Source organism: Hermetia illucens, chromosome 4 (assembly GCF_905115235.1).
Source record: "Hermetia illucens chromosome 4, iHerIll2.2.curated.20191125, whole genome shotgun sequence".
NCBI classification, from domain to species: domain Eukaryota; kingdom Metazoa; phylum Arthropoda; class Insecta; order Diptera; family Stratiomyidae; genus Hermetia; species Hermetia illucens.
In genome coordinates this window covers 156,360,494-156,384,479 of record NC_051852.1, presented here as the reverse complement: position 1 = coordinate 156,384,479, position 23,986 = coordinate 156,360,494, and the positions used below count along the sequence as shown (strand labels likewise).

Sequence of the window (23,986 nt, the reverse complement as noted above, 5' to 3'; positions counted from 1 at the left end):
ACTCTTGCCACATGGTTATGTGGGACTCCTGTCGACTAAAATTACCCCCTACCCCTTCCACTCCCCCGTGGGACTCCCATATGGTATTCCGTCGCGAGGCTCGATCAGAATTTTTGCCTGCACTAGTATTAATAATCGTGTTTCTCTCTTGTCCATTTTCCCGCTGACTTCTCCCTGCCTTAGTTTCTTGTGGGGTGGCTGCCATCACTATTTCAGCTCCAGTCCCTATTGCCTTTGATTTCACCATATATTCCATATGTTTTCGGGTGTACAACCGGGGAATACGTATGTGACTTCCAATGAAGCCCTCTGGGCTGCGAATCTCGTGCAATGAAATAAAACATGTTCTGCGTTCTCTGCCTTTTAGGCAATATTGTCCCCATAAACAAATTGAATCATCAGGATCAACATCAATGGCCCAGCAACCGGTACCCGTTCTAGGCCTGCCTTAGAGAAAAAAGAACTCCAAACACCCCGGTTTGGCACTGAGGTCTACCAATTCGATCCGACCTACGCCATTGCTCTATCTGAGGAGGGATTAAGTGACCCGGCCACCGCAAATTGTTCAGCCGGATTTCATCGCTCATAGATTTCGTTGTTATGTAGACTACGGAATCGTCCATCCTCATGTAGAGGCCAAACAACAACAACAACCATGCGCGGATTTCACCATCATAGCCGTTATTGGTTGTGATTTTCGACCCAAGATAAGAGAAATTTCCAACGGTCACGAAGTTGTAGTCTCCCATCTTTATTGTTTTCGTTTGACCAGTGCGATTCGATGTTCTTTGTTCTTTGTTTTTTTTTTCCGCTGACGTTGCCACCATGTACTTCGTCTTGTCTTCATTAATATGCAGCCCAAGATCTCGCGCTGCCTACTCGATCTATCATAGATGAAGGTAGACTGTAAATCTCGGTGTCTCCCGCATTTACCTCAGCATTACGGATTACTTTCTCCAGGGCCAGGTTGAAGAGGATGCATGATAGGGCATCCCTTTATCTTAGACCCTTGTTGATGTTGAATGGTCTCGAGAGTGATCCTACTGCTTTTATTTGGACTCGTACATAGGTCAGAGTCAGCCTAGTCATTCTTATCAATTTCGTCGATATACCGAATACTTTCATAGCCGCGTAGAGTTTTATCTTATCTATGCTCTTATAGGCGGCTTCCATGTCAATGAAAATATGGCGCAGCAGTTTTTCAATCGCTTGCCGCACAGACAAAATCTGATCTGTTGCTGATTTGCCTGGAGTGAAGCCTCTTTGGGCCAATGATGTTATGGGCAAATGGGGCTATCCAGCCAGAATATCTTATAGATGGTACTCAGCAACGTGATACCTCTATAATTCTTGCATTCTGTGATATCTCCCTTTTTATGTATGAGACAGATAATGCCTCTTTGCCAATCGTCAGGCATTGATTCGCTGTTCCATACCTTGAGCACAAGTTGATGAACCACTTGGTGTAATTGGTCGCCTCCATATTTAACCAATTCAGCTGTAATTCTATCGGCTCCTGGCGAATTATGATTTTTAAGCCGATGAATTGCACGAACTATTTCTCCTATACTTGGTGGTGGTAGAATTTCTCCGCCGTCTTCAGTTGGCAGGACCTCCAACTCGCTGATGTTCCCGAACATTGACGTTCGGGTTGTTCAGTAGTTCATCAAAGTATTCAACCCATCGCTCTAATATGCCCATTCTGTCGGAAATCAGATTTCCCTCTTTGTTTCGACAGGATGAGCATCAGGATGTATAAAGCTTCATCCGGCTGATTTGTTGGTGAAAGTTCCGCGCTTGGTACGGTTGCTCCCTGTATTTTAGAGTTCACAGACCTGTTGGTTCTCCCAGGCTTCTTTATTCCATCTGTGAAGTCCATGCGTCCATATGAAGTGCATGCCCGCGCTCTTTAAGAATGCAACATAACTCGGTATGGAGCACCCTTCCGTTCCGTTGCTTGCTTAGATTCATCGTCGATGACATTTGTATCTTTATTTAGTTCTTCGCAAAAAAATCCTAAAAAAGCGAAAAAAAAGCCCTTCACACTGTATGATCGCCTTAAGGAGCCACGGCACTCCAAACAGGAGCTATTTTCCATTAACTTATTCCTAATATAGCCGTGCGGGACAAAGAGGGCAAAGAGGACGATACCCACTCTACTTCTCGGGCAAATCGCGGTGGTAATTGCCTTACCAATAAGCCGAAGAAAGGAGGGATCTCTCTTCTCCCTCCTGCATAACTTTTTTCCTCCCTACTCCTCCCGAGGGTTTGGTTGGCAAGGTAAATTTTATCATTAAACACAAAAACCTCCCTCTCAATCTTGAAGTCCCAAACGTAATTTTTCAACGTTGAAGGGAGAAGACCCTCGGCTTCACTCCTCATACGCTTCTAAAAATTACCTCAAAGTAGCCCCATTTTGAAGTGTCATCATTTTTAGAGTTTGAGGAACTGTCTAGATTCTTTTACGGTACGAGAAAGGAGGGACATTCCTCATCGTCTCTCTCTTTTCCTATCGCACCCTCTCTCCCAGGGTATGGTTAAAAATTTAAATTTCACCATGGTGATATAAAAGACAAATCAAACAACCAGAAGCTCGGCGCTTCAGGTACGAAAGGTTTTGGTATTTCTTATATACCAATATTTAAGTTGACATTTCGCCGTTCTGCCGTTCTGTTTGCCTCTTTGGGGAAAAGTATTATAACTGCATAGCACCGTGCATATTACGTGGTAGTTGCCGAGTGCCACGATAGCGACGCCGAAAATCGCTTAAAATCATTTAAAAAGGTTGACTGACGGTGTTGTTCAGGGTACAAGCAACTCATCAGATGCTGCCTCACCTCCGTCCTGGGAGCGGCGTCACCGAAAGTAACGACAGGTGGTAATCGTTCCATGCAAATTCGTTGTCATCAAGTCGATGCGGACCCAGGACTCTCTGCATCCACAAACAAAAATTTCACTGCGGCCTAGTTTAGCTCTGAACATACAACAGATTTCAGTTCAATATAAATCGCACTCTTATTGTGTTTGTGATTATATATAAATGAGGCTTGTTGCCACTTTCGGTCACGCTGCTTCCAGGACGAAGGTGAGGCAGCGCGTGATGAGTTACCTCTGCCCCCAGGACGGAGGTGAGGCAGCGCCTGATGAGTTACCTCTGCCACGTCAGTCAACTTTTTTGAAAAACGTGGATGTTTAACCCAAAAAAAGAGAGGCCCGTGGGCTACAAGAGGGTAAGTAAGTTGCTTCCTATGTCGTCCAACCGACATCAAGTGGATGTGGACTCAGGACCCCCCGGGATTGTCAAATAAAAACCTGTAAATATTTGTTATTATAATTGCCGGCTAGCTTTAAACTGAATTCTAGCAGACTTCGGACTGGTTTTTAGGCGGCCTTCGGACTGGCTTTGGACGAGAAAATGTGTGTGAATTGATACGTAATGTTTTCACTTGACGACCAATGTCGGCTGTTGCTTATGGTGTGTATACTAGTGGAAAACGTCATCCTCTATTTTTATGGCCTGGCCCTTCTGGTTGGCATCAATGATTGGACGCGTTCAGTTTTGCATAATGGCAGGTGGGGGACTCTAGCCTGCAAAAGGATGTCTCCACCACCAAATTCAGTGAAGCTTCAATATTTACCGTGGACCCCAATTCGAGAACCTTTTTAGATTTTTGAGGTAGCTCGTCCCTCCTGGTTGACTTCGACCAATCGCGATAATCGTTTGGCAATCACTCGATCTTATATCAGATCTGTTTTTTCCTTTAACTTCTCTATTTTGTTCTCTTCTTCAATATTAGAATTCGTATCAAAAAAGAAATTCAAGATCATAATCTGGTTGGCTAGAGACTTGACATGTAACTAAATCCACTTCAACCTTCACCCTGATTTCTATCTGTACATCCTTTATCTTGCCCTAGTAGGTATTGGAAAACATTAACATCAGATGAATTTTATTGTTGAAAGAGTCGATATATTGGAAATGTTTCATTTGGTAACTCGTTAGTTTCTTCAGTTCTAAAGTTCTCTGTTTCCACCTCAATGGAGCTTCGTGTATTGTTTCACCTTACCTTACCATTATCGACCACTTTGTTGCTAATGTAGCCAATCTTCTACTGAACTGGCCGCTCATTTGGTCGGAATTCTTGGGGGAAGAACCATAAGGTCAAAGTACACCAAGACTTCATCTTCTTCGAGTTGCTTTCACAACTGAAGTGTTGGATAATTTCAAACCGTTCTTGATCGTTTTTGAATTCCTTCACTAATAGCAAGCTCTGCCAAATAAGCAAATCTAGCTGTGTAGTAGCGCTATGTTCCGATGGAGATTTACAATTCAGAGGAGTGTCTGCTGACAGTCCTACAGAAGGTTATCTAAAGGTAACGTTTCCCTCATGATGGTTGATCTAAATGTCAAGGTGACCTTTGATAACCCCGAGCAACGGGGGGTGATGGGAAAAAAGGTCTTAGGGACTGTAAAGACAACGGTGAGAGGCCTCTGTGTTTTTCCAGTTTCCACCACTATATCATTGATAACTCATTGTTCGTTATTGGGTTTCCATAGCAATGTAGGAGTAATCAGATTGGCAAGATCTGGGAATTGTTTTTTTAACCGATAAGCGTGCTGACATTGGTTTTGGGAGAGATCATCGTTTGGTGGTCACTTGACTTCGCTTACGTGTTTTGTCTACAGGTCTCTAGAGCTTCAATTCCTCAAGTTCAATACTGAATACTTGCTTGATCTAGCTGCATATCAAGAGAGGAAAAATTTGAAAATTGGTAGAACAGAGACAGGAAGTGGTTTTGATACGCCCGCCACACTTCGAACTTTACTTTTCGGATCGTAGTAGAGCAGTTGGACCCAGCACACGAATTCTTCTGGCACTAAGTGTTGTCGTAGAGCATACCAGATGAGTTCGTGCGGCACACGGTCAAACGCTTCCTCTAGATCCAGAAATGCAATGTGAAGAGGGCGGTGCTTCTCACGATGTTTCTCCATGTGTAACCACGCAGCGTATATTGCGGTTGTTAAGAATGTGTTCAAAAATCTTCTTGGTATGGGAAAGTAACCAGATCGGACGATAAGTTGAACATTCTGCTAGACTACGTTTCTTTCTTCATATTGGAACTGAGGTACTTTCTTGGTAGTCAGATGGTGTTCTACCTTCCTGAATAACCCGCTTAAAGAATTCACTGCGTCACACCACTGCGTCCCAGCTCCTCGCTTTCCAGAGCTCAGATGCGATGCCGTCAGGTCCGGTTGCTTTCTCTGATTTCATTCGTTTTATTGCCTCCTCGATTTCAGTTGCGGTGACAGTTAAGTCTTTGAGTGTTTAATCCTATGGTCTTCTTAAGACGCGGATTGATTGTGTGACCACAATCAGAGCCCCGCTGTGGCAAGCAACAACGGTGCCAGTCTATTCCAAGTGCATGGCTTCGCATTCATACTAGTGGTTGCAAGACCGGCCTAAATCTCTACCGAACTAAGGAGTACGGCACCCGTGTTGAAACGTAACACCACGCCGAGGCCCGAAGGTCTCTTCTCGCTTGAGCATAACCACAGCTCCCACTAGGGGGCCAACCGCAAACAACCGAGCTGTACTCTTATATAACAGGAATTCTCTCGAAGTGTATGAGTCCAAGGGCTATCTCGGTTCCCATGGTACCAGTATACCCCTGGTAAGGTTTCGTGGCTATTGCCACTTCAGATGAGTCCCCGTGCAGACTCGGGTCTGATCGCCCTACTTAAGCCTTGGAGCATTCGCCTATTGTATCACGGCCGGCAAGTCAATGCGATACAGCGTTTCCCGGTGTCACCACGTGGAGGTTCTCCTCAGCCACTTGGTTGTGGTTCAGCCGACAGGGTTGCCGCCCCGTCTTCCTCACCGCCACCTCTGAGCACCAGTTGTGGTGACAGGTGGAACTGCTCCAGATGTCGGTAATGACTGTGGAAGTGGACAGTGAGCAAATTCTTCAGTTAAAATCTTTTCGAAATATTCTCGCCATCTATCCGTCGCGGCTTGACGGTTGGTAAGCAAAGTACCGTTCTTGTCATTAATGCAATAGAAGTGTTCGATATCCTGTGAGCGTTCGTTTCGGCTTTTGGCAAGTCGATACAGTTCTCTCTCGCCATCCCAAGTGTCCAGTTTATCGTAAATATTTTTGTAATGGGCTGCTCGGTGTGACAGCGATTGCTTTCTTTGCTTCCCGGTTGACATTCTTATAAATTTGCCAGTTGGCGGGCGTTTTATCGTCGAGAAGCTTATAGTAGAGGCGTTTCTTTTCATGGAGCTCCATTTCAACATCATCATTCCAAAGCCAAGTATCTCGGTTGATGCTCTTACCTGCCTTGGTGATCCCGAAGGTTGCAGAGGCCCCTTTGTGGAGCGTGTGCTTCGTTTGATTCCACGATTCTTGCCCATTCGTGATGGTTGGTAATCGCGTAAGTGAGATCATTTCTTCTTTTTTCTCACGAAATCGTCATCATTTAATATGCGACGGGCCAGTGCGTTCTTCAGGCTGTTTTATCGGTGACTTGAAAAAGGACGCTAGTGGCACGTTCGGTAGTCTATTTTGAGGGTTTGCGACGAAAGCCTCGCAACATGTTACAGGTATGCAGAATCCTCTATTCCTACATCATTAATCATGCCATTTCTTGCATGCTTGGGATTTTATAGTCAATAAACTCCACTAAATTTTCAGCCAATATTGCAAGTGTTTCCGAAAAGTGCATGTGGCAGAGTATCTTAAACAGCCAAAAATTTAAATGCAATTTTAGGTAGTTATATAAGATTTCATCAATTTGATATTTCTCCGTGCCTCATCTTCAAAGGTTATAGCAATTTTTTTGTAGTTTGTTTAGACATTATGGGTTACTTCTAAAAGATCATCGATACTGTGGCTGGGGATTTGGAAGCCTCGCAACTGCATTCAGAACAAAACGATGCAACCGATCACGACCAGTCGACCCCGCTTGTGAACGGGACAAAGGTTAAAGAAAAGAAGATCCCCCACAAAAACGATTTCCCTTTTCCCGGAAAGCCCCAAGGTTCTAAAAGAATTTTTTTCTAAACAATTTGAGAGTTCGCTACCAAGGACATTTATATAAGGAACTGAGTAAATTAGAGATACTTAAGCTGACTTTGTAATAAAATCTGTTCTGTAATAGAATCAAATTTTGCCGTTTGACATTGCTTTATTAGAAAAAATAGGTGATTACCAGCCTGATGCCTCGCATTATCTCATGCTTTTCTGACCTTTTGATTCCTAGCTTCGATTAATTATTCTGTCGATCTATTAAACTTCAATTTTTCTAGGTCAAGAATCGTCGAAGATAACAGTTAACACTTTGCGTAGAACCTGTATTTAAGAATAAAATTTTGTTATATGCTACCGACCATGGTCTGGCGCAACATTATCTATATTTAGCTCAGAATATTCGTGTAGTTATGTAAGGAGAATATCGTAGAAACATCAATTCCATAAAATCAGAAAAATTTCTTTTTAAAAGGCGAACTATCGTCTCAGACAAATGTCTGCGTACATTTATTTTAGGTTGTAACCATACTGTTCCAATAAATTTGTATTCTGGTGTTAGCTCAAGGACACTCAACGATTCTGTATGGTCTTTAAATTCTGATAATCTGTCGCGTTTGAAATGACAATTTTTGATCTTTCAATTTAAAATGTTCAATCAAGAAGTGGACAAAGAGTTTAAGGTTAAGGATTTTAAGTTAATTAAATGATAATATAAAGAATCATTATCGTGTAATCAAAGCCAATAAACACTATAGTACAGAAGGAAAGAGGAATGCATTTCCCTGCCGATTGGCGGGCGAATGGCAATACTATTGGGTATTTGACGTCAGTGTGACATGTGTTGAAAATTTTTCCGGATGTAGATTGACGCAAGTTTTTCGATGGTCCAATAACAAACAATTTGAGGTGGAAAACAAAATTCATAATATTATAATGCATTAAATCTGCTAAAATTCAACCTACCCTGTTCTTTTTAAGGTTTTATTTTCAACAAATTATTGAAATCGTCTGCCTGTCCGTCTGTCACATTCACTTTTCTTAGAAACAGTTGGAACAGTTTGAAAGGTTCGAACTGTGAACCCCCACGCATGCTGTGAATTACATTGCTGTACGTTGAACTTAAGGGGGTGTCCCCATACACCAGCAAGAGGGGTGACATTTTGTTTCAACAGGGTTTAGTACTTTCCGAAGCTGGTATTAGTTTTGAAATTGCTTGCAAATGGGAGGAGTATGGGGGTCCGAAAAGTATCAATTACTCCAATGACCCAACCTCAGAAACTATCCAACCGAAAAATTTGAAAAAAAAATTGTGATAATCTGTGCACATGGTATGTAGGCTCCAAAATAGTCTACAATATTTGCTCAGGTAAAGTTCATCTTAGTATAGTAGTATATTTTGAAAATATACTGTGAACCCCCCTAGCTCATCCTATATAAATTACTTTCAATTAAAATGACAGTAATATGCGCTTTAATATAAGGCAACATATTGGAAAGTTTCGTGGGAATCCTAATAGTATTGACAAGGTTATTATGGGTCAAAGTCAAAGTCAAAGTGTTGGTGTTTCGCATCAAATTACTACTCCCTACTGGATAAAATGTCGGTACTACACTACGAGCTTTATATAAGTGGAATCATATCGTATAGCCAAATATTCTTTCATAAAAGAGAGAGAGCGCAGAGAGATATACAGTATTACAGTAGTAAGTTTGACAGTATATTTTTTTAAAAAGATTGAGTAAACTATTAAAATTTCAGAATATTGGGGGTTGGAATTAATTCTAAGCGCTTTACTCTAAAGTATGCTGATTACTCAAAGTATTTTCCATAATTTTCCACTACCTTTTTCCATATTTTTCCAGAAAGCGTGAATGCCACGTTGGAAGAATTGTTCATTCTTAGATTCGATGAATGAGCCGATCTAATTTTTGGTATTTTTGTCTTTATCGAGGTACAACCGGAAATCAGATAGTACGAGATCTGCTAAATTTTGCGGGTGGAACATAATTTTCCATTCTGGCAATTGCAAATAAATTTTATGATCTTCTCAGCAGAAAAGGATTACCTTGTCCTGTTGATCCTCATATTCCCGGTGTTTTATCTTAATGTTTAATTCAGACGGATTAAATGACATTTATAGAGGTTTCTAGTGATGATAATGCCCGGTTGGAGTAGCTCTTAATATATTACACTCACCTGATCCCACCATAAGCACAACATGATTTTTTTCCTAAGAATATTCTGCTTCTGGTCGTAAAGCACCACCTTTCGTCTGCAGAGACTATTCCTTGCCTGCCATTGGAATAACCGCTAATATATGACTTAACGCCGATGTCCCTTGGGTTCAACTTATGTTATACCCATGCTCCCTGCTTTTGTATCATTTCAATGGCTCCGAATGGTATTTCATTCTTCGTTAAGCTTCAAGCGATTTGGACTACTCTAGAAGTGTTTGACCTGACCTTTATGGAGCATCAATGCTACATGCCAACAAATCCTCATCTTCGAATTTCGACGTTCCTTGTTTTGCAAGTTGAAATTCTCATTTTTGAACTTGGCAAACCACTCTTGACACATTTGCGGTGTCTAGGGTCATATTCAGTCTCTCCATTTAACGTGAAGAGACCTCAGTTCAGAAGATGAATCCGAAACTGATTAAAGGTGTAATTAACTGCCCTGTTGACGTGTGGGAAATCGAACAGATTGGAGTTAATTACAACACCGAAGTTAACAACTTCTTTAACGGTGGTGATAGCAGTTGTTGATGGGAGTAACATTAAGGGAAAGTTTCTTATTATCGACTGACTGACTGACACTTCTGAGGATTAAGGGCAAGCTTCCATTTGATAAGGTATCCGTAGAGTTCATTCAAGCATGAATTTTGACAATCTTGACCGCGTACAATACCTTTTCAGGAGGGATGAATGAAGTCATCTGGCACAGGAACGTCTGCAATAAATAGTGAAAAAAGGGTGGTAGAAAGAGGCTTGTAGAGCCGCAGTAGCAGGACTATGATATGGTGAGGATAGTTGTTGAACTTTCACCTGGGATTGTCGCACATCTAGGAAACTACGGATTAGCTTTACCGAGGCGAGAGTTGAAATCAAGGATGTTTTACATTTGTAGACGGAATCCTTATTGTCATCGGGGGTCGAAAACTTGTCTTATATTAAGGAAACAGTCTTTTGTTTGTGTCTTGTGATTAATTACGAGCAAGGCTTTACCGATGAGAAGTGGCGGGTTCATCCAAGCAATTTGTTCGGTTGGCAAACTGAAAGTCTGGCATAGAACTCCTGTTATCAGAGAGCTCAGCAATAATTATTTTGGTGGTCTGCTTGAAGATTTTGGCGGAGGTCGAGAAAATGCAGATAGATTTGTCGCTATCAAGAAAGAGATGATTTTTTGTTTTTCTTTGGGATGGGAGTGATCTGAGTACAATTTCAGCTTACGGGAAAGTGGCCATTCAGTACGCAATGGTTAATGAGCGAGGACACGAATGGACTAATGGTTGTATTTCATATTTCTTTGGATGATGATTGGTTGGTTTAAGTTTAGATTTATGTTCATGTTACTGCTATTCGAAAAGTAGTTAAAGTATTAGTGGCAGTTCCTTACATTGTAGGTAGGGCTGAAGTGTAAAACGTTTCATGCAGCGGAACTTGTTGTTGGCCAGCGGTATAGTTGGCGCCTATTAGTGTTTCGATTGGAGTCAAACGAAGAGGTCTGGGATCCAAGTCACCACCTAAAACTAAGGATCACGATTTTCCAGCTGAGCGGATTTAATCCGCGAAGAAAAGAGAGATCATTTGGGTTAAAGATTTGTTTGAGACAGTAGACGGGGACGGTGTATAAGAAGCTGGATGTAGTTTCGATTGACTTAGGTAGAAAGCGCTGCGTAGTAAGGAATTTGCGGATACCTCCGGCCGGGAGGGGGGGGGCTTTAATTTGAATAGTATTGGTCGGTTCCGAAGAAGGGCCTCTGGCGATAGTGCAATCTATAATAGTTTCACACAAGGGGGTTGAGATTGGGCTATACTCACCGAGGAACGGCTCGAATTCATTCCTACAAACCCGACCAACTAAGGAGTTAATATTTAATAGGATGATTATAACATCCATATTTTGATGCTAGAAAGTTGTTCATAGTATAATAACATAAATTGCCACAAATTTGGGTTCGTTTGCCTCATTGGTCTTTGAGATGACGGTGTGACGACTGGTCGCGTAGCGAACGACGTTGAAATTACGCGATTTGGTGACTTTAGTTAGATTAGTATGGGATGGACGTGAACGTTTTTAAGCGTTCCTCCTCGCTATAAATTTGGCAAATTGAAGCACTTACGATAGCTGGCGAGGTGGTCGCTTGTCTGGCAGTTCAATCGTTTGGAGCTTTCGTCTGGCATCTTGGAGCAATCGCTCAGGCCTGTTTGTGCCGTCACATTTGATACAGTGATACTAAAGAGTTGGTTCGGTGCTGATAGTTTTCGCACTGCGGAATTTGTTTACTGATCTTTCGCTCGAATCGAACAAGGTACATATTATCGCCTTTAAATGTGTGATATCGTCTATCTCGAATGACTCATTCGACAGTCCTATTGCGTTGCCTTTGTAGTGATAAAGGGCTTAATGGAAGCACGCTGGAGATGCATTGCGCCTTTGGGTTCACGACGATCTCCTATGCGAACCAAGCGTGGTCAAGGCTACGAATCATCAGGGAGGTTGATTTCTCTGGTGAGAACATACAAGTGAAGAACTCCATCCGGTTTCTGGTTACCGTGTACCTTCTTTGTTTTCCAGAAAGATTGGATGATTGGATTAATTTCATAACCAAGAAGTTCTTGGCGGGAGAAATGGAAATTATGGGTCTGGTAAGCTCAAAATTTTCCACGGGTTCTACCGCCATGATTGTAGAATTTTTCGCATCTACCTGTCTGTTGTTTCTGGTGCTCAGAGGTGGCGGGGAAGAAGACGGGGCGGCAACCCTGTCGGGTGAACCAAAACCAAGTGATCGAGGAGAACCTCCACGTGGTGTCACCGGCAAACGCTGTACCGCATTGGCTCGTCGGCCGTGATGCAGTAGGCGAATGCTCCAAGGCTTAATTAGTGCGATCAGACCCCCCGTGCAGACGCACGGGGACTCATCTGAAGTGGCTTTGGCCACGAAACCTTACCAGGGGTATACTGGTACCATGCGAACTGATGTTCGGGAGAATTCCTGTCGTACAGCTCGGTTGGTTGCGGGTGGCCCCCTAGTGGGGGGGGGGGCTATCAGACCCGAGTCTGCAAGGGACTCATCTGAAGTGGCTCTGCCACGAAGCCTCACCGGAGGTTATCTGGTACCATGGGAACCGGGATGGCCCTCTGAGAGCATATGCTCCAGGAGAATTCCTGGAGGATATGTTCTCGGCCCGATTATTTGCAGTTGGCCCCCTACTGGGAGTTTTATGGTGGTTGTGGTTACGCCTACATTGCGGGCAGAGCTCCCCGGAGCTCAAGCGAGGAGTTGCGCTGTACAACTCGGGTGCCGTACCCCTTAGTTGCGGCAGAGATGTTAGATAGGCCTCGCATCCACTGGTATGAATGCTGAGCCCCTGCACTCAGTATAAACCAGGACGGCTGTGCTTGGACGGCGGGGCTCTGCTTGTTATTTCAAAATCAATCCGTGTCCGAAGAGGACCGTGGGATTATGCCTCCACGGCAGGTACTCACGTTAACCCCCCCCCCCAGGGGTAGCGTCCATGTTCGATACTTGCTTTTTCATTTGTGGCGTGTGGGGTTGTTGGAATCCCTGTAAGGGCTGTGGCTTCTGACGAGACTGTGGTAACAATGAGTTGCGGGTTGCCATGGAGCTCGATCGCCCGAAAATATTTCGCACCATACCCTTCAGTAACCGTACAAGTTTCTTCACTTGTTTATGGCCAAAACCTCCCCCAGTTTTTCAAGGCGGCTCGCGTTATACTTTTTAAAGCAAATATTTCTTAGATTTCGCAGACGTTGATGTGCGCTGCTGCACTCTTTAACTGAGTGTGTGCCTTGAGCCATCCGTTATCAAGATTTTTAATTAACTGTTGACCCTACTATAGTACACTTCTTTACACAGCGATTTTTGAAATTTAGTTTCGCTAATAATATACCTGCCCGGGAATTGTGAGTTTAATTTAATAAAAATATTTACGAAAATATCAAAGGACATATCTCTGACGCTCTCTTTAAATAAAGTGATTCGAACTTGATAGCAAAAAAAATGTTAACCAAGTCCGCCAAGTGGATACTGGATACCTTTAATTTTTCCCCGACAGAAAAGAGCAGGGATCCCGTTTCATTCTTTGAAAGCCTGTAAGGAAGGCTGAATGAGGGGACTGCCTGATTCGTATTTGCTATATTCATGATGTCAAGTCTCTTGTTTTGCTTTCGTAGTGAGGGCTTAACGGAAATACGCTGGATATACCTTGGGCCTTTAGGTTGTTGGCAAACTCCTGTGCGGAGTAAGAGTAGTCAGGGCTACAAGCTCTCAGAGAGGTTTTCTCCGATGGGAGCGTATAAGTGAAGAATTTCATCCTGTTCTTGGTTACGGTGTAGTCTTCTTTGTTTTTAAGAACTTTAACCAGGAAGTATTTGGCGGCAGAATTTGAATGAATGAGTTGAGTGACCTTAAAGTTTTCGACAAGTTCTATGGCAATGAATGAAGGAATTTTCGCATCTACTTGCTTGTTGTTTCTCTGATGTCGATGGCTGCTGCTATGGGGGCTTGACCAAGGCCAGTTTTGATAGTTGCTTTTGCATTTGCGGCGATTACCACGGTTGACATCCTTGTTGGAGTTATGGTTGTTGACGAGGCTGTGGCGACAGTGAGTTGCTGATTACCGTGGAGTTCGATCCTCTGAAAGTATTCTGCCCGAGAATATGGCTATGGTAACTTGGAGCAACCGGATAAGCTTCTTCACTTGTTCTTGTCGAAACCTTCCTTCAGTTTGTAGAAGGGGCTTGCGCTCCGCGTTTCAGAATAGCTTTTCCTTGGATTTCGCTAATGCTCATTCCCATCGGTTCATCTTTAATTGTGTTATCAAATTTGTGGCTTGGGCCATCCATTATCAAGTATTCTAATTAACTATTCACCTCACTGTAATAAAGATTTTGCGCCCGTGTTAATTACACAATTCTGAATTTAGATTGATATGACTTTTGTCTTAATTAATTTGCAAATTATAAAGTTTTGACTAATAATATATCTTCCGAGTATTGTGAGTCTAATTTAATAAAAATATTTATGAAAATATCAAAGGCCGTATCTCTGTCGCTCTCTTCACATAGTGTGATTCGTACTTGATAGCAAAAAAATGTTAGCCAATTCGACCAAGTGAAGAAATTTTCCAGATATTTCTTAAAGATTGCCTTTTTTCGTGGCAGAAAAGAGGAGGGACCGCATTTTATCTGCTGGAAATATGTAAGGAAGGCTGAATGAAGAGAAGCCATTTCCTCAAATGGTCAGGAAATTTTCAAATGATTTACTTTTTCGGTAGATTCTTAAATCTTCTTGATCACCTGATCAATGGCTGTTTGAAGAATGGAATCCCAATCCATAACGGACTGATTCGCCGACATTATCTTAAACTTCAGGGTTTCCATTTTGACCTATGTTCCATTAAACGCTTACATGTGGATTCTGAAGGTCTCAAGCTCACACATGGAAAAAATTGAATAACACGATCACATTCTATGGAATAGAAAATACTAGTCATTAGCTAAAGTGTCACTTTAAAGTAAATATAATAAATCATATCTTAACTAAAAGATAATCTTCTTTCACACGCGATTAAATTCTGGTGAAATGTAACTACATATGAGGTGTGATAGTTCACATGACCAAGTCACCATACTCTATCCCTTCCTATTCATACAATCTTGTAGATAAGTGTGTACTTCAAATAAAATCAAGTAACATATCTATATGTAGAAAAGATAGGACTTTTTCTCGTATTTCTATTCGTTGGTGTTAGGTTACAAAAATGAATAACTTCGTGGGTATAATGTTTGATTTTTTTAGCCCGTTTTTTTTCAAAGATACCTGATACGGTTGCAGATACGAGGGTGGTAAGCAAATGGTTTAAATCGGTCATTAGAATACCGGAAAAATCTCAAAAATCTTAGATGAAAAATTTGAAATGGTTGAAGGAAAATTTCATACAAATGAATTAAGTGTATCTGGGTATCTTCAAAAATAAAGGACTTGAGGATTCCTCTGAAGTCGCTTGTGCTATCTATGTACGTGTATATTGACTTTGTTTCCTATAAAAATATAAATTCCCGTTTTCGTTATAAAATTGAAGAATTGGAAAATTGTTTGCTAACACAAACGAGGAGACTGAAGTATCTGTTCTTCAATTTTAAAGGTGACAAAAATTTTAGGTAATCTAAAATATTCATTCGATATGTGCATACTATGTCTAAGCATGTCTACATATATCTATCGTACCTATCTACTTATGTATCTATTTAAATAAGCAAGTCATCCTAGTCGCTCCACTTTTCAATTTTTGATGAAGTCAAGTGGATGCAATGATAATTAGAAGAGATAACGTGTGCAAACATATGTAAGGTGGCACCTGGGTGCTAAGTGGTATTTCTCAACACCCGGAAGAGATGTAATGCATATCGTGCTGTATCTGAGCGTTTGTGCTTCAGTTCAGGGTACAGTAAAAGATTATTCAAAAATCAGTAAAAAAAAAGATGCATTGGTAATTTTCTGTGTATGCAGAGCCGGTAGGGATGGCAATGAATGGGAATAGGTACAGTTTCTAGAATTATTCATTCGATATTAACATACGTACACATAGAGTCTTACTGCAAACGATATCCAAAGCATATACTTCAGATTTTTAAGGTTTCATAATCGGATATCATCACCATTTTCCATTCAGTTCTTTTCGAACCTGCTCTTTATAATGAAGGTATTAAAAATTGTCTAGAACAAAAGTCATTCCCAATAAATTCCATTCTTCAAGCATAGATAATTTAGTAGATTCTACATGTGTATCTTTAACTATATGGACCTATAGACAGCCCCAGAAATGCCATTACATTGAGCTCCATTTCTGAACTAATGAATTCGAGAAAAAGAAGTTTGTCTGAATATCTCGTCTAGACGGCATACCATACCTATTTACGTCTAAGATATATCTTCAAAGTTTTTTCTTTCTCTCGAAAAAAAGGAAAACCAGGGGGAAATACTTCAAGGCTCATTTATCCAAATTTATATCTAAAGAGTGCTCATTACTAGTACTTACGTATGTACTTGGCCTTGAATATTCTACGAACTTTTATTATTTACCTATCATAATAAATGAGCATAAATTTTATTTAATTTTTTTGGAGCGTTCAGAAATTTCACTGTGAAGCACAAGCATGGGGTTATTTATTGGCCACGAGGGGAGGAATAAAGATGACTTGGATGATTGTGTTGATTTTTATTTTTTTCCTCCTAATTTTTTCCATTTTCTCCGGACGTTGAACGCGATAATTCTTCTGAATTCCCTGAAATAGATACAAGGCCGGAAAAAGATTTTTGATATTTTTAAAAATAAAATAAGTTTATAGAGAGTGTGCGAGAAAGGTTCACATTTTTTTTCTTTATAGGTGAAGGCTTTTTCTATTCATTGCTAGAATTCGTCTTGCGTGGGATGAATTTACAAATCATAAATAAATTATTTTTCAAGACAATAATGTAATAATTGTGATCACGACCCAGATGATTAATGCTTAGGAATTCGTTTATTACAATAATAAATATAAAACTTATATAATTCCGCAGTTCTCAATGGGTGCAGTTCTGAGGGTCGAAACCAATATGGAATTAATTTGTGAAGAGCATGTTTTAGATAATATTAGTTTTACAATGCGGGTTTTTTTATAGATCCCAGCTCCTTCCAAGTGCTTTTTTGCAAGCCCGCAGTCACCTTGAACGTACTCGCCCTTCTTCTCTGGTGGAGACGGTGACTCATTTACTAGAAGGTACAAGAGGACCTTTCGCGATGATGCACTCTGCCTCACCCGATGCTGCAAACCCCTAGTGTGATTGACTGGTATGCCTCTTATGAGATTCACGGTGTTATCCGATGTTAACACTCAGACAGAAGCCGCGGATTTTAGGATGGGTTTCACTACTCCTGAGATAAGCAGACTACGACGTGTTTTCGGGCTGCCCGATATTAGGAATCATCCTTGCAAGAAATGGACTAGCCCTTTCTGCCCTTTTCACCGAATAATTCAATTGATGCTTAAGGCTTACCTTCGATTGATCGATTTTAAAACGACCTCATAATTACCCATCCGGATTTTGACAGGACTGTAAAAATCGCCTCCGTGTTTTGGTGTCACTGGTGTGGTTTAGCCAGTAAAAACCATTTCACTTCTATAAAATGCCATTTTCTCCGGGTGTTTTGTAAATACCACCGCCACCAGGTCTTCTGTAAAACTAATCAACGTTACCTCTTCTGACAAGCGAAGGCCTAGGCATCCATCATACATGAATTCCTACAGCAGCACTCCCAATATAGGACCTTCGGGATCATCTGCTTTCATGATATACTCTTTCTGTGCGTCATCTGTCTCGAAGAAGCTTCTCTGTAGCTTCTTAGAGAGATAGCACTCGATCAGGCGAGCCCAATAATCAGTCACCAGTTTAATCAAGACACCCTCAATCCAACCCCAATCGAGCAAATTAATTGCATTCCTGACATATAACCTCACTACTATGCAGCACTTACCAACAGATAATGCTTCCCGACTTATATCCAACACTATTGCTACCGCATCAATCATAGAACGAGCTCGCCGGAACTTTCACTGCACTTCCCATAGACTACTCGCTAGACTGATGAATGGAAGCAGCCTGTTGTGCATTATCTTCCCCAATATTCTTCCTATAATGTCTAAAAGACAGGGCGACATGAATAAGTTACGCCAGGTGATTTTTAGGGGCTGCGGAAGCAAAACGAACTAATGCTTCTTACTCTGGCTGAAAAACTCTCCTTTAAGCACAATTCAAATGTGCTTATGAACTACTAAGATCTGGTGTTAACAGCCAGATTAGGGGCTTCGTTCGGAAACCACTAATCCTAGAACCTCTTTATTTTCGATATATCCACAGGTCTCTCGTAATTCTCCCTCGGTAACGGCAGGGATCGAAAAAATGATCCGTCGAGCTGTTGGCCGGGACTCATTTTCCTTCTGTTACGGAAAAAAGTTGTAATTATTTTATACCAGAGCCGCGGGCCCGTTACTTCGAGTAATTTTTGCCCATGCATCTTGTTCATTATAACCTTGTAGGCTGGGGCTGCATAGGTTTAAGTTCGCCTAAAAGCATAACTGCCAGAAGGAATTCCGTTTGCTTCCTCGAGATAGCATAGTAGGTTTGGAAATACTACTAAGATAATATCGAGTTTCTTCCTCTGGCTTCTGCTCTTCTGGCTTCTCCTTACCCTCGGGCACCTAACTCGCAGATAAGATGATCTTAATATTAGAATTTTCACATTCCACCAGTTGTTTGATTTCCTTTCCCGGAACAGCCGAATACCTCCGGTACACGCTGACACAACTGATTCACCTTTTGCCCCACTCCTCCTAGAACCGTCAGAAATATCTCCTCCTAAAAAGCCTCAATGAATTAGCCAACTAATTTTCCTTTTCCAATGCGCTTTTAATTATTGCTTCCTCTGTTTCCAATATCGAGAAAGATGGTCTGATGGGTCAATATATGTAGGTGTAGTGTTTATTCACCTCCTAAATCATCCCTTTCGAGAATGAGGCACTGAGGTATGCCAGATCGACGAGTTTCAAGCCGGATTCGGCTCCCTATTTGAAGGTCGGCGGCGATTATCTTTGAGCTATGGTTTCTAGCACCCAATCCCAGCCTAGGATTTTCTCACATTGTGTCTTTATTACACTAAGAAAAGCCTAGCCATTTTTTATATAGGCGTTGTTGACTTTTGCCCTTACAAAACTTGTCTTCTATATACCTAAATCACCGCATTGCTAAACGTGCGCCTCACCCATATTGTGATATCTATCTTCGTTTTGCGAATGGTTTGTAAGAGCAGGTCTTGAGCTGCCTCGCAGTGAATCAACTTAGTTTGTATCAATTTCATTTGCTATTCAGCTCTTTTCAATATGTAGGCCATCCGCCTGCATCGTATAAACATCCCATTCTCTCTTTCTCCTTGCACAACATGCATTTTGGATCTCCAATGTAGCCTTTGATGAAATTTCCCTCTTCTGCATACCCCTGGTACTCTTTAAATATAACGTACTGGTTGGTACTGATTGCTCGCAACATCTCAAGCATCTTTTCAGAGTTGATTGCTTATTGCTTCCTGAGCCGGCACAGATGCAGCCTCCTCTAGGTTCTTGAATTCGATTGTTATATCCAGATTTATGCCTTTAATCTCCGCTTGAACACTAAGCATTTATTGCTGTTCACACTATCGCCCAATTGTGTCAATTCCGGTTCCACTTCCACTTTTCAAAAGATATCAGCGGAGGACATATCCCCTTTTTTTGGAAATAATTATTATTTCGGAATGGCCTTCTTTTTGCCGTTTTCTGCTGCTCACCTTTGTCTAGTGATCGGGTTTACGAGTTTGCGAATCCTCCCTTTTGTTAGTGCTGATTCTGCAATCGAGGTATTACCGCCTTTCCCGTGCGTTTTCTCCGACTCAGTTTTCCTTGTGGACGACTCTTTTTGCTTATTCCCTGCTCATTTGATCCCCACTAACGCCGTCCCGTGGGTAGCTGTCACATTTACCACGTGACTTTACCATTTGACACTCTGATGTTTTTCTCCTCCAGTGCTCGCATATAGGACAATTTAATGCCCCCCATCAAAGACCTTCAATATTTGGGTGAATATTCTGCCCCTCCTTAATGAACTCACATAGTTAACTACTGGGTCCTCCCAGTGAAAGAGACGTTGTTTCGGTTTACTACCTTCTACTTTCAGCTTTTGCATCACCAGCGTTATTATCAATCCGAGGATTATTGTATTTTTTCTGAATCTCGGCTGGAGCAACGTTTTCTTTGATAGTGGCCTTTCAAGCTTCGAGCTGCTACAAAAAGGATCGGAAGTGTATCCATATTTCCATATAGAACATTCAAGAATAAAGCAAATACCAATGAATTCCTCTCTGTTATACATAACTGGTGGATATTATATTTTTGACTAACATAAAGGTGGAGAACTTTCATTCTATATATAGGACATAACGTCAAGGAATACTTACTGGGCCCGATATTCGTCTGAAGAGCTCAACCTTTAACGGCTTACGCTGCTATTCTTTAGTATAGACAATACGAGGTAATAACATCATTCACCTATCCATTTCGTCTATTTAATTTTGATCGTTCATTGTCGGCGGCCCTAAGTTACCGAAAGGCACTTGCTTGACCCCAGAGTATTCTTCGGTGATCACAGTGGTCTATTCCATCACCATCAAGTCTACATGTTAGCACGGTCTCCCAATTAGGTACACATTGTAGTTGTGCTTAGGGTGACAACAATAATGCTCAGCATAATCAGCAGTACAACAACTGGGTTTCCTCCTCTAGTGCTCTGATATAGGTGTATTTAATGCCCTCCATATGAATGCCCTGATATTTGAGTCGATATTCCACCTCTCTTTGATTGAACTTACGCAGTTTACTTATGCGTAAAACAGATGTTATTGCGATTTGTTATCTTCTACTTCCATCATCCGGGGACTATCCGTCTTCCTTTCCTACTCCTGAGACGAATCTCGACTGCGAAGTGTAAGGTTGTTTTCAATAGTGGCCTCGACACAGATACAATTCAGTCCTAAGAAACCCTTTATTGTACGGAGACAGTCTCCAATGCCACATTCCTTATTTTTACACAGTACATCTCAAGAATAAAGCAGCAATGGTTAATAGTACATTTTGGACTAACATAAAGATAGTGACAAAATTTTGTTTAGGAATTGAGGGATTGCTAAGTCCGCCATCCACTTAATGGCGGAGTGGATCAGTTGGAAAGCAACATGCTTTCGCGGTTGTGGTCCATGGAACCCTCATTGTTGGGTCAGCACCCAAGATGCAAAATTTAAGACTTGCGGTTTCATCCAGGGCAGAGGCAACTCATCAGACGCTGCTTCACCTCTGCCCTAGGAGCAGCGTGACCAATGTGGAGAAAACCACTTCATTCTAAATATGGAAGATAATATCATGGAATACTTACTGGGCCCGACATTCGTCAGAAATTTATCCTGCTACTATTTAATATAGACGACACGAGGTGATAGACTTTATTCGCCTATCGATTTCCTCTATTCAATTCTTATTGTTTGCTGACAGGCCCCAGGACATCCCAAGACACTTTTGCTCGCTTGCAATGCCCCATGTTGACCCCAGAGTATCCATCGATGGTGAATTTTCTCAAGTCTACATGTCCGAATGGCAACAACAACGTTGCTAGATTTGAAAATGGCCCCAGGTTGAGGTTTTGAAGTTTCCTGACGATACTAGTTTGTTGTGCTTCAACCAAATGCTGTGCCAAAACAGTGTCTCCCGACTGAAAAAAAATTTTTTTATCTATTTTTCGCGTTATAGCTTTCGACGAAGATAAAACAACAATTAATAAATTCGAAGCTTCGGATTGAAGACTACTCGTATTCGCATTTATGATCTGAACCCGCAATAGTCTAGTCTAGTACTTGTCCTTAGAGACCATAGTCGACTTCGATTTTAACCTTTCGATTACTGAAACTGCATCTATAAAGGAAGTATGCCATGTTGGTTGATAGGTAACTACTAAATAGCGCAGTTGGCGGATTTTAGCCTTGCGGTATAAGAAGTTCAATACCATCAAGATTTTTGATTTTTTCCTTGACTCATATGGAGGTATGCGGTTTGGTGTTATGCTGCTGCAAAATCCTCGCTTCTGAGTGATCAAAAGAATTTTTTTTTGCCTGATGCCGCATATAACATATTCGATCACGTTATGCGTCAATTGTCCGACCATTTGGAAACAAACAAACATGAAGTATGCCTTCAAGATTCAAGATATATTAATGCCTTTTTTGAAAAACGGTCCCCCAGGATTAAATCATAGATTTTGTTTATCCGGATTGTAGGTCACAATTCCGCGAATAAAGAAGAAGTCACGTGCATTTTCCAGCAATTATGAGGGTTTTCTCTACAGTATTTGTCAGAATGGTGGTGTGATATAATTGATATTTAAGGAATATCGAGTTCAGTGTGAAGCCTGCGGCTAATGAGTGCTGAGTTAGTCCAAGCGGCGACAATTACTTAGCCAACAGTACTAGATATAGAGATCTGGTATTTGTTAGGAGCACGATTTAGTTCCTCGTCTTCTTAGTCGCGCGACAGTCGATTTCGAACCTTCAACTGGCTTGGTCCAGTGATTTCGTCATCCCATTTCTTACATCTAACACCCTTTCACCGATGCTCCACTCATTTTCCACCGAATTCATCTTTACATTCGGTGCACAACCTATCCTATCCTATCAAAGGCGTTCAGCATTTTTAGTGCTGGCTGAGTTAGGTTCCATGAGGTAGTGAAGCGCAACATAGCACAGGTTTAATGATTACTTTATAGATTGTGCAGTTTTGCCTTCCTTGTATCCATTTTGACCTTGGAATGGGGAGAACGGGGTAGTAAATTTTATATGCCAGCTGGATTCTTGTCGAACAATTTCTTCTTCCTCTTACTTCTTATGTATGTAAAATTGCCAAAATTGTATTCACCAGTAGCAATATCCTGTTTAACTGGCGTCCTTTTCCTGGTTTGAGTGATAACATTCGGTTTGGTTTCGTCCAACATCCTTCGCTGTCATCTCAAGGCCTAGCAGTGTTTCTTTTCCACCGAAGAAAGATCGGGACAAAACGTTAATATTGTCGATGTATGCCACTGTCTGGTGGAGTTTAAACCCCCGAGGGCTAAATTGAAGAACATAAAGGCCAGCCCGTCTATTTGTTTTAACCCTATTTGAGCTTCAAATGGATCAGTTAGCATATTCTGAAGTTTCAGCTGTCATGCCTGATACAGTCGTATGTCGTAAACTCGCTTGAAGTCTACAAGTATTTGGTAGGTGCCACCATTATACTCCCAGTATTTTTCTAAAACTTGCTTCACCGTAAATGGTTGTAGATCGCTTAGGTTTAAAGCTACTTTGATATTCGTTAATTAGGTTTTCAGCTTAAGGTCCAGATCTTATTTCCAAAATTGTTTTGGTCCACCATTGGGCTTTGAGAGAAGCGTGATCAAAGCGGTTCGCAGGTGTTAACACTCCTTTTTCTAAGTGCGAGTGTGAATTATAACGAACCTAAATCTGCCAAACTTCAGACCAAAGCTTGGTCCAAGCTAGATTTTTTTGTTTAGGGATAGAGTCCATATCCACGTCCCCAGACCAGAGGTGAGTCAGCATCCGATGAGTTATATTTGGGTAATAAACCCAAAAAACGACCTATGGACAAAAAAAACTGAGAGTAAGTGGAGCTGATCTACCATGGCATTCCTCAATTCCTTAGAAATAAATGTAAGTTACTGGCTTATTAAGAAGATGGAAGCAGACGGCGGTTGAATGCATTGGAATTACAATCATTCATTCATGAATTGCATTTGAAGAAGCAGTTTTCCCAATGGCATACTGATTGTCACTGAGCAAAGGTAATATAGGCAGGTTTCATAGTACAAACAAGGAAGACATGTATGTACATTACTTCCTCATTTTAACCACAAATGTTCTGCTTTATGGTTTTTATATTGACCCATTAAAATTAATTATCCAATAAATTCTTAAACACTCTACAAATCGGTCTATCTGAAACACGTTCTTGAGGCGTAAATCACTTGCTCAGTGTGAGGTAGAATACATTTTTACAAGATGTCAAATCCAAAAAAAAAAAAAAACGGAGAAGAAAACT

At 41.3% G+C, this 23,986-nt stretch overlaps 1 protein-coding gene across 3 annotated transcripts in view; it reads left to right on the top strand.

Annotated features, from left to right (window-relative positions):
* The window catches only part of LOC119656134, a 65,769-nt gene that overhangs the window by 3,300 nt on the left and 38,483 nt on the right, over positions 1 to 23,986 (top strand). The gene's annotated exons all lie outside the window — the stretch shown is intronic.